This window comes from Protopterus annectens, chromosome 2.part1 (assembly GCF_019279795.1).
Source record: "Protopterus annectens isolate FY-2018-M chromosome 2.part1, PAN1.0, whole genome shotgun sequence".
NCBI classification, from domain to species: Eukaryota; Metazoa; Chordata; order Ceratodontiformes; family Protopteridae; genus Protopterus; species Protopterus annectens.
The window spans coordinates 223,569,205-223,581,232 of record NC_056729.1 but is presented as its reverse complement, the minus strand read 5'-3'; positions in this window follow the sequence as shown (position 1 = coordinate 223,581,232).

Below are 12,028 nucleotides of genomic sequence, written 5' to 3'. Positions count from 1 at the left end.
ATAGACAATTCATGCACCACCTAATCCAAAATCGCCTTATGGCAGACACTCAGCATGGCTTCCGTCCTCATCACAGCACTACTTCAGGCCTCCTAGCCTTTACTAACACCATAAACCATACTTGCAACACTAATTATATATCCTCAGCCCTCTTTTGGATCTTTCCAAGGCATACGATATGGTTGATCACCAACTTGTAATCCACACCCTGCAAACATTCTGTCTAGATACTGGAGCCTTCCAATGGTTTCAATCCTACCTGCATGGTCGACAGCAGGCTGGCCTCTGGCAGAACAAACTCTCTAACCTTCTACCTAACACCCTCAGAGTACCACAAGGCTCTATACTAGGGCCCTTGCTGTTCTCCATCTTCATTAACGAACTTTATACTGTCATCCCAAAAGTCAGCTGTATCCAATATGCTGAAGACTCTACTCTGATCTGCTCAGCCACATCTCCAGTAGAGTTATGGTCAGCTACCCAGACCACCTTTAATACAATAGAAAACTGGCTTTCTGAACATCGTCTGATCCTAAATCCCAAATAAACTAAACTGCTGTTATTTCACCAACACGTAGGTCTACCGCTTTCACCTTTACCATAACATCAACTGATGGCACAATAATCTCCCCTGACCCATCTACTAAACTATTAGGTGTCATCATAGACAATAATCTCAAATGTGACCTACATGTTAACCAAATTATCAAAGCCATCATCAAAAATCTAGGGTCACTTTACAGAATAAAAGCCTTCCTAACCCCTCCAGCTAAAGGTGCCATAGCTCGCTCACACCTTCTTTCAACCCTTCTGTATGCATCCCCTCTACTCTCGAATATGAACAAGACTGTCCTTAACAAACACTCAATTTGCTACAACCACATTGCCAGGTTTGCCACTGGGCTGCCTTTTAGGACACATCATTGCATCAATCTAAATCAGCTTGGTTGGCTTGAAATACCCAGCCTAATACAGTATAACCAACTGATTATGGCCTATAAAATCCTCTATAATCTAGACAATACTCGTGCACTTCAAATATTATCACCCCCTATAACAATCCTAGACTGCTTCGATCCTCTAACAAACTACTAATTCAGACTAGCAAATTTAATAACACAGCCGGTGATTCTCTCTTTGCAAACTCTGTAAGTAGATCCTGGAACTCACTTCCAGCTGATATTACCTTACTTTCCACCTTAGGTCAATTTAACACTAGACTCAAACAACATTTGTCACTTAACTGGCTATGTCAATGTATCAAGCCTGGCTAACTCGAATGTGTAAAATCTGTTAACCAGTTTACTGTGTAATTTAATTTAATCCTGACTTGTGCTCAGGACTAACATTAACCTGTGGAACATGTTTAACTTGCTTACTTATGTAATCTCTGTAAATAATCTGTTTGTAATATGTAATGCTGGTATTATGTAATGCTGTATCTGCTTACCCCTGTAGCTTTTCTCCCCAGGCCTCCCCAGGAAATGGACATGCATCCAGTCGACTATCCCGGTCAACAAATGTAGGATAAATAAATAAATAAATAAAATATATTACAGTGACTACAATACAAGTCAGACATTGACACGCACTGACAGCATGCTGAACACACTGGGGCATATGTGGGGACTCAGAATAGCATCCTGCCTGAGCATCACACACCTCCGCAGCTGGCACACAGGCATATGTTCCGTCGGAACAGAGCACATGCCACACATGGCACACACATCCCCTGTGCCACACACTCACAGCCTGTAGGGCTACACAACACACCTGCTACAGACGTGTCAGGTACCTGTCTTGGGTGCTGCACTGGGGTCCCGCTCAACAGGCTGTATCTGGTGAAGGTCACAGTGATATGCCTCAGGGGCACTATGGTCCACCACAGAACACATGCATACAGGTCAGTCAGAGGTATGGACACATATGACTCACTCATTGACCATGCCAGTATGGCTGACCTGAGACATACCTCCCTGGACTACATGATAGGGAACATAGAATGGATCTCTCAGCATGTGGCACAGGCCAGTATGAGCCTGATCTTGGTTGCCAACATACCCTCACCAGGTATGCTACCACTATATGTGAGAAGGGTGTTGTATGTCTACATTATGCTCAGTCTCCACTGTCATTCATAGGGTATCTGCTGGCTGTCAACGTGTGCTTACATGCTAGGGAAGCCACAATGATGTGCAAGGGACATCTTGCACGTGACACCCATGGCCCGATGTATAATGGCAAAGCTCCTTGGTACACACATACTGCCTTATGCTGCAGGACATGGTTTACATAGCCACCTCCGTGGGTATCACACAGGTTAGGACACTAACAGTGCTGCTACACAACAACAGCAGTGTACACCGGAAGCTGCATGCACCGGACACTGTCCTCAGCACGGTGAACTGCAATGTCTGTGCAGTACCAGATTCCTGATTCATGGCTCACAGGTGTTACCCATCACTGACAGGTTATGCCCCATACCATGCCTGTTGTCCCCTACACATGTAACACACATGGACGGGGGGGTGGTATCCCAAGGTACCACAGCTACACACACCTCCAGGTTGTTGGCACAGCACAAAGCATCAGGGCCTAATAATGTGCAGCTAACAGTGTGTCGGACTGCCATCTGGTTCATAGCCTGGCACACACAACCCTCCCATACACAGGAAGACCACCTATCCTCCATAACAACACTGGCAATATGACAGTCTCAAGAACTGTGTTTATATGGCTGGACTGCATCCAGCCAAACATTGTGCGTGAACATTACTGTAGCTACAACACACTAGTTGAAGGGTTCACAGCATGTGGTCACTGAATTGCAGTGGAATGACATGTTACCACTACCACAACAGGTGGGAACATGCAGCACCTGTACATCGACTACATGTACACTATATGGCCCAGACCAGATGTGTATCCCCTGCTGTAGGTATTTTACCATATACACCCACACTGTATAGACACATACCGCGTGCGGACCCTGCACAGTAAGACACAGTCATATTGGTATACATTGCAAATACCATTTATCCACTCGAGGCATGTGTCAGACATGGTAACTACTGCAGGTCACAGGTATTTATGTGTATGTGTCACACACATACATAATGTGTGCAATGCCATTGCTGGTTTAGGCAATGGCATGCATTGTTATGTACAAAGACCCACACAAGGTCATACTGTGTGATACAACCACACGTGGCAGTTGTGGGTTACCAAAACATACCTATCTGTACTCTGACAATGGTAATAGACCCAGTAGCAGAGCGCACTATTGGCATTACTAGCCAACTAGCCCTGTTTGGCTGTGCTGATAGTGTGGCGACATCCCCTGTGTTTACTGGGGGAATATGCAGCATCTGGTGTATTGTAGTATTTGCCAAAAGGATCTGTTCTCTCACACTTGCATTTACACACATCCTACTACCCCCACATACACACACGCACACTTGCAGGATTCATTCCCCTACCTAACTAAGTCACGACACGTGAGAGAGACGCATTAGCAAAGCGCACTATTTGGATTACTAGGTAGTTCTTCTTCTCTGGCTGTACTTATAGGGTGCTGACAATATCAGTATTTTGAAAGGGTAATGTGCATCAGGTAGTGTGATCTCCTGATTGCCAAAACTAACATGTTTTTCATACGGAAATGCACACACACAAACTCCCCACATCCAAACACACACACACTTGCCGGTTTCAAACCCCTACCTAAATATGTTATGGTACTTGAGAGTGACGCTGTAGTAGATTGCGCTATTCTGAGTACTGGCAGATGTCTCTTCTCAAGCTGTATGTATAGGGTGCTGTCATCATCACTGTTTGGAAAGGGTAATGTGCATCATGTAGTGTGATCCCCTGATTTCAAAAAAAGCACATGTTTTTCATACAGAATTGCACACACACAGAGTCCCCACATCCAAACACACACACCTGCCATTTACAGGTTTCAAGCTCCTACCTAACTACATTACAACACTCGGGAGAGACGCATTAGCAGAGTGCACTATTCGAACTACTGGGAGGCTTCTCTTCTCCTGCTGTACTTATAGGGTGCTGACATCATCTGTGTTTAGAAAGGGGAATGTGCATCCTGTAGTGTGTTCTCCCAGTTGCCAAAAGGGACATTTCCCTCACACAAAATTGCACACACACTAACCCCCCTCATCCAAACACACACACTTGCCATTTGCAGGATGCAAACCACTACCTAACTATGTTATGACACTCGAGACGGATGCATTAGCTGAGCGGGCTGTTCACATTACTGGGAGGCTTCCCTTCTCCTGCTGTACTTATAGGGTGCTGACATCATCTGTGTTTAGAAAGGGGAATGTGCATCCTGTAGTGTGTTTTCCCAGTTCCCAAAAGGGACATTTCCCTCTCACAGCCTTTCACACACACAAACCCCACTCACACACACTGAGCATTTGCAGGATTCGAACCCCTACCTAACTATATTATGACACTTGAGGGAGACGCATTAGCAGAGCGCACTATCCGAATTACTGGGCATTTGTTCTGCACCTGTAGTATTTATAGGGTGCTGACATCTTGATTTCTACAGAGGTATGTACATGTAGTACTACCTGTCAGGTGGGGGATAGCATATATATGCATTTGCAGCCACCTACGTCAGGTTCAGATATGCACATCGCACTGGCAGGTTATGTTCTATACCATGCTTTGGGACCACAGGACCTGTAACACACAACACAACCAGTCCAGAACACCACACCCACATCCAGGACACACACTTAGCTTCCCTGGGAACAGTGCCAGGATATGCAAGTGTTCACATACACCATTCCAGTTGTTAACATCAGGTACAGGCATATTGTGTGTGAGAACTACTCAGGCCTCTACCACTTTACCCTACAGCCACTACAATTTGTGGGTTCATGTGTTATGGCAGAACCACACACCACAGCCACATGGGAGAATACATATTGCACCTGTCCATCTGCAACGTGGGTACTCACTGTTCCACACCAGAGGTAGAACACCATTGTTGATATCTGACCATACCCACCTTTCCCTGGACATCCATATCCCATCTCCACCCCCTGGCAAGGTTGTCACTGCACACAAACTGTATTTAGCACAAGCAGACTCTACACTTGTGTAGACTGGGGTGGACGACTTCAGAGGACCCATGCTGGAGGACTATACTGGCCACTCAGCATAATCCTTGACAATTGCATTCTATGAGCATGTGTACGGTTTGCATTGGTCATGCTATCCCACATATACCCATGACTGCTCCACAACAAGACACCTGTTAGCTGTACAACAGCCATATATGCGCCGTACAACAGACAGAGTGACCTAATACATTGCAGAGCTGGAGCCCACAGAGGGAGGACATCTGTGAACAGTTCCGGCACGGCACTTCATTCACACATACTCATTACAACACAGTGTTGACAGTGGAATTGTCCAGAGAATGCAGATAGGGCTCCCCTCAGTCTGTTATTGACGGACACCTACTGTCAGAGATCCTCAGCAACCCTCTCACAGCACACACCGACAACATGGCTGTGGCTTAGCACATTCAATCCCTGGGACCACCACGGTGCCCCTGCTTGACAGAGGCACAGCTCACTAGCCTCACATGTTGCCTTCTGTGACCTACTTTACAGTGGCACAGTAGCCTACTGTCCTGGGGATGCAGATGCCAAGCACACTCTGGCTGAGCTGTCATTCCCTAGGGCAACAAGCCTAGTATTGACCTCTACACCCATATGTTCAATTGTCGGATGCACAATATTTGTTGTGCTGTTCTACTGTTTGCAGGTCTTGATTGCCATAGCATTCCCTGTTCTTATGACCAACTTGTGTATCTGTGGAAGATGTCTGCATATGACGGCGATCCACTATATCACTTATGTCTCTGTAGTCATTTACTGTGTGCACTGGGCTGATTGCTGTGTTGTGGTTGATTCCTGGACTGACACGTACAAATACCAGATATGTGTGACCAACTGCTAAACAGAGATATGGCCTAAGTGTGTGAGCATGCCCAGTTCAGCCTTTCCATGGCATGTTGTCTGACATATGCCTCATTTATCAAAGTGTGCGAGCATGCCCAGTGTGAGCTTTCCATATGTTGCACTCTGAAGTCCACCACATATTTGGGTGTGTGTGAACTTCAACAATATCTCACGTTTATGGTTGTGTGTTGGGTGTCATGTTGTGTACTAACTGGCCAACTGCTTCGTGTCTGCCACAACAGGGATTATACTGTGCCTGCAGGGATTGCATGGGATACATTGCAGACAGTTCTCAACATACTTTCATAATGACCTAACACTGTAGTACCGTATAGTGTACTGGTTCAGTACTTTCACTGTGGTGGACAGTATCCTGGGCTTTAGTCCTATGACTGCTTGTCATCTTCATAGTGAGCACAACAGACTGTGTAGGGGCCAGTTGTGCACATATGACCATGTTGCAATATGTTCAGATATGGACTACCTACACCAGGCTCGTCCAACATTGCTAGTGTATTCCACAACATGGGTGGACATTGGCAAACAATAGCGATGTTCCCTAGGCCATTTCTGATGCTAGTCACAGGGTGTGTTTGTCCTTCAACACACATTGTAACTGGAGTTTGCCATGACATATGTCATGGTTAGTATACTGTGCCTCCGTCTACCTCTGACATAACAGTGATACCCAGGGTTAGCCTACCAACTCCCATACACTCATCAGGATTCCTCTTGAGGGGTGTCGATATGTGACTCTCTGGCTGACCTGTACCAGGAGTTTACTGAAGAGTGGGGGTGCCTTCTGTGTTATGGATCATTCTGTACAGCTTGTCCTATGTATGTCAGTGCTGGGGGTCAGGTCTCTCATGTGCATAGCTCACTGCCATTCAGATTGTACAAGGTGCAACATGTTCATTTATTCCAGGTTGGACATGGCTTCATACATCAGGCACAGCTTTCCTGTAGCTGGGAAGTATGGCGGTGTGTGGGGCTGCAGTTTGTTTACTCAGGCAACACACGGCATCTGTTCATGCTCTTTGCTCCCCCTGGTGGGGTACTGTTGTGGACTTTACAGTTGATGGAGGTGTCTGCTGTGGTATATCCCACAGGGGCTATTGTAGTCAATTGTGATGCTAATGGAGGATGACTGCAGAGCCACAGTGAGTTCCCCTTATCTACATCTGCCAACCTTCATGTTTGGGTGGGTATATGGTACATGTTTCTGCGAACACTACAGCCACATGTTTGTCCAGTGCAGGATATCTATCACCTTTTGCACCCAGGTCTCACATTACATGTTAGGTACCTCATGGGTTAACACCTGCGTGGTAATTTGTGGGCACTTACTGTATATCCATGGTGGTTGTCTATACACAGTTCTGCAATTAGCTTGCTGACATGGCTATGGCTACAGTTGTCTGTTTGTAGGTGGCCCTTTTGTGGATTGCTTGTGTCAGCTGGGGGTCGGATATGGTGGGCTGTTTGTACTCCTTTGCATACATGTTCAGTCACAGTCCTTCCATGTTGGCCTATACCTATGGACATATATACAGAACGGGGGTGGGGGGGGGCAAGATCAGGCCTTGTGGGATGCCACTCATATCCGCTTTGTAGTCTGACGTGGATGCGGCATGTCTGACCATGTCAGTTCTGTCCTTGGTCTGGTTTGCAACCCCTCTACTGACATAGGGGTATATATTTAAGCTGGTGAACATATCCATACTGAACTCTTACGGTATTGTCTAGAAGCATGTGCACGGTCCAGCTACGCTGTGTGGACCACATTGCCCTCATCAATGACCTTAATGACTGCTTCAAATGGGTCAGACATGTTTAGGGCAGGTTCTGCAGTTACGACAGCCACACTGTGTAGGGTCCAGTATCAGTAGGTCCACAATAGCCTTCTGTCTGCGGTACATACTGATCCTTTCCATAGCTGTGCAGAACAAGCTTGTCAGGATCCTGGGGTGGTAGTTTGGAATATCCATTCAGGCAACACTTTTGTTGTGATGGACCACTGTTGTTGTACACTGCTCTTTGGGTACATATCCTGTGGTAAGGCTGACATTGGGCAGTAGTGTGATTTGGCATTCCATTATTCTTGGAGTCCATGTTGGCCTCAGCACAGGACACCATCACATACCTTTGCTGCTGTGTGTTTTGCTTTGCAGATGATGGCTGTTACCTCAGCATCTGCAATGTCAGGGGACCATCAGTCTGCTGGGATAGGTATTTTGCACTCGGGGGGGGGCGGTATTTGCACTGCACCTGACAGGTTGTATGTTAGCAATATGTGTGTGTGTTTGGTATGTTGTTTGTAATATCTGTGTGATTCGAAGCATATCTGTGGATGTCCAACATGGTTCCTACCATCAGTTGGGTAACCCTTGTGATTATCCTTAGTGTCCTGTACGTTTTGTATCTTCATAGGTTCATGGGTTCATACTAGGCTATACACCCTAGGCCATTAGTAAGCCTAGCCAGAGTGTGTGTGTCTTTCACCACCCCTTGCTATGTTCAATTATGGCCATTTATGAAGTTCTTCACTGTGCCTCTGTCTGGTCGTGACACAGTGAGGACCCCCAGTATACATGTACGGTCATCCATCCACTTGGCAATATTCCTGTTGAGGGGTGTCAGTGAGGGGCTCTGCCTACCATGGATTGGGATCCTGTTTCTGGGTGTGGGGAGCCTCTGGATTATGTATCTGTCCCTCCAGCACATCTTATTTCATTATGTGTTGAGGCTGACATCTGTGACTCTCACAGCTCCAATGGCTTTGATTTCCTGTGGTGGAGCATGTCCATTACTCCTGTGTTGGACATGGCCTTGTACAACAGACATACAATGCCTCTGTGTAGGCAGTGTGTGACTGCAGTCAGCTGGGGTGTCTACAGCCAGGCAGCATATGACATATATTTCACACCCTTTATCCTGTTGGTGGGGTAACTATGAGGTCTTCTGAACCGCTGCAGGTGTCACGTACGGTACATCCCATATGAGTCATTGTACTAGATTATGGGTCTGATAAGGGAACAGTACAGCAGCACAGTGACCTCTGTTGATGTTGATGTGAATCCTTTCATGATACGGTGTCCTATATCGACAATCTTCATAGCCACATTGGCATTGTGGGTGTCACATGACAGATTAATGTCGACCTGTGTCCCTAGGTCCCTGATTACTCCTTGCATACATAATGGTTTGACACCTATGTGGTAATTTGTGTGTACCTTGTCTGGTATTTGGTGGGACATTCATACTGTCCAGTGTCTTCGGATGTCTGGGTGGAGTTCTTGTGTGTGAGAGTGTGGTCTGTCGCATGCTACAGACTGTACAGCAGTTTTGACTACAGTTATGTGCACATGGGTGGTCTCCGCTGCTTTGTGCATTGTCAGTTACCTGGCAATATGGGTGTCTGTGCTGCATATGGATACTCCCCTCCTTTGATGTTTTGGTGCAGGTGTTGGGGCCATAACACATGATATGTGGTATAACCTAGTAGTGCTGGTGTGCTATCACTAGGCTTGCAGCAGGCTTCTGTCACTGCACAGACATCGATGTTCTCCATAATGGGAAGTGCCTCAGGGGCATGCATATTGCAGTTTACACATCTGGCATTGGTCAGCATTACCCTTATGTTTCCTACCACTTATGTTTTCTAGGGTGGTGGGTAGTCTTTTGGCCTTGCCTACATACGGCTCTATGGAGGCGGCAAAGGCCTTATCCAGTATCCAGACGCACATGGGTAACAGCTGCAAGCCATCCCTGGAATGGCAGCATGGCTTGTCATGCTTGACATCTCAAGCAGACAGACATTAGACCCTCTTGGACTGACAGCTGTAACTGTGCCAGCTGTTAAACATGAGCATTCTGTGTTTGTACTGTGGCATCATTCTTGGTGAGGGTTGGATGCTGCACACAGCCAGTGTCATACCGCCCTGGGGTATATACTCAGAGGGACCATCCATGTCTCTTTTCATGTTGACCAGGGAGGTACATCTCAGGTAATTCACACCAGCATGGACATTGAGTGCATCATATTTCTGCTTGCTTTGGGGTGACCTGCGTACTTGTGTTATGTGGCATTTTGTGGCAGCCAACAGGCAACTTACTGTACCATTTCCCTTGTTCAGTCTGGTGAGTGGGACAGCAGTGTGTCTGCCTATACAGACACCTATTACGACTGTATGAGGCATGTTGTTTCTCCTTCTGGCCTGTGACTGTTTGGCACACCAGCTTTGCGTACTATTCATTGCATGTGTTATGTTTGAAGGTTGTGGTTGCTTGTGATCTGCTTTGGAGGCTTCTGTTGGTGTGGTGTGTTTGTAATTAAGGCCTCCGGGAATATTTGTCTGTGTTTATGTGTTTGGTTTACAGTTGTGGTAGGTCTATGTGGGACTGGGTTTGTGGTGTATGTGGTTACCTTCTCCTCCTGACTAGTTTTGACAGTACTGAGTTGGTGGAGCTCAACCTCTGGTTTGGATACATGGATGCATCTATCACATATATTTGTATTTATTGGGGGGTGTTGTGGTTGTCTGTGTACTTGGGACTGGTGTCACATTGCCTCTGGATTCACAGATTCTACTTGTTGTGGCTGGACTTAGTGGATTGTATGTGTGGACATATGTTATTGCCATACTACTGGTCAGTGATTACTTCCCTTTTTATGTTTGCTCTATCATGTGGTAGCTTCCTCATTCTCTTGCATGGTTTGGTAATGGCTGCAGTCCAGCATGCCAGATGCCTGCGTGTATGTCATTGTGTGTTGTTGTTATTTGTGATTGCATACTCCAAGCATTCCTGGCTGTGTTCATGGAATGCCTGTATAACATGTTCCGTGGTGTGTCCCATATTCTGCACTTGCACAGGGCCTTTTGTGGATTCAACATCGGTTTTGAGGGCTGCAACCTATGCTTTACACATGTTTTTCACTGTGGTATTCTGGCCGGGGACTGGGGTCAGGATGTGTATATCCAGTGTGATTACTCTATGGTCTGGTCTTACCAGTGAGGGGTACACTTCTCATCTTGCCATCCAGTACACATGTTGCTGATTATCACATCCAGTATGCTTACCCCTCTTGTAGGAGTGGTACATTGTTCCTGGGCATTTTGGTTTATGGAATCTGGGTAATTTTCTCCTATGTGTTGGTGCTAGTATAACGCTCCCGGTGTATGTCTGGGTATTTTCAGTCAAGCAATATAATGTGGTTTGGGGGGCTTGATATATTCATGTATTCCAACATAGGCCAGGTGCACTTCCTGGTATTAGGACAGTAGTCTGCAGCAGGCTATATACTGGGAGGCGGTTTTAGCCATTGGTATTTGACCATGGCTAATCCATGCTGCTTCTTGTTGTGGTACCAACATGGGGGTGTGGTTATCCTTGCCATTTCTTGCTAGTCACCCTCCTTTTGTAGCTTGTTCCATGTTTTGCGGCTGTAAAGCACAGTATGAGGTGTGACCTGGTAGTGTTAGGGTGCTGATGTGAGCCTTGACCCAGTTCTCTATTACAGGACTGGTATCTACATTCTCCATACTGTGTGCGTTTACACTGCACACATCTTGCTGTTTATACATCTGTCATTGGGTAGCATTACATCTAGGTTCCTATCCCTTGTAGAACCTATGAAGGTGGGTTTGTGTTTTGAGACTTACCTATTCAGGGCATGCTGTGGGTACTGACAGCCTTTGCCAGTATCCATGGGGCATGGCATGATAGGTGCACGCCACCCCTAGCAGGTGGTGCATCATGTCATGCTCTGCATGTCTTCCCAGCCTGAAACACATTGGCTCCCCTTTGACTAACTGCATTACTTCAGCCAGTTATTGCACTTGATCATCCCATCGTCATTTTGTGGCTTCATGCTTGGTGAGGGTGGATGTTAGTCAGGGTGCTCATGTGTGCATATAGTACATGGTGTTACATTACTTAACACATGGCATTCATGCCTCAGGTGGTGCTGCAGGGCTGCCTCTGTCGGATGCGCATATTACACATCCCTGTACATGTTTGTG